We start from the raw sequence: 533 nt of genomic DNA, 5'->3' as shown, positions 1-533 counted from the left end.
GACTGGTCCCGCCGGCGCAGGGTAGCAGGAAGCTCTCCACACACTCACCGGACCTGGGCTAGGACTGGGTCTGGGGGTTCCCGGAAGTCGGCAGTGATGTGATTCTTTTTTAAAAAATGTATTTAGTACAGGATCTACAGGGTCTCACTACACAGATTAGATTTGTAGTGATCCTTCCTGTTTTTCAGCCTTCCAAACGCTGGGATTACAGATGCGAGCCACCATGCCCAATCTCAATTGTGATCTCAGCATGCCCCGTGGGCAGGGCTGGCATGAAACTCCAGGGATCCAACCCTGGTCCCTGTGCTCTGCCTAAGGAGGTGCTTTAGTCCACTCAGTTATCTGGTTGGCTCTCTGCTATGATTCTGATCAGCTTTTCTTTATATATGATTTGTTTCTATTATCTAACAGATTTTAATATTCTGTTCTTGTGTTGAATTTTTGACATCTGACATCAGAATTTCTGAGATTTTGATATTCATTGGTGTTGAGTTTTTTTAGTATGTCTAATTGGAGTTATGTATGCCTCACTT

Source organism: Octodon degus, unplaced genomic scaffold (genome assembly GCF_000260255.1).
Source record: "Octodon degus isolate 3935 unplaced genomic scaffold, OctDeg1.0 scaffold00185, whole genome shotgun sequence".
Taxonomy (NCBI): domain Eukaryota; kingdom Metazoa; phylum Chordata; class Mammalia; order Rodentia; family Octodontidae; genus Octodon; species Octodon degus.
The sequence above is the reverse complement of the archived record's forward strand: the minus strand, read 5'-3'. Positions refer to the sequence as shown.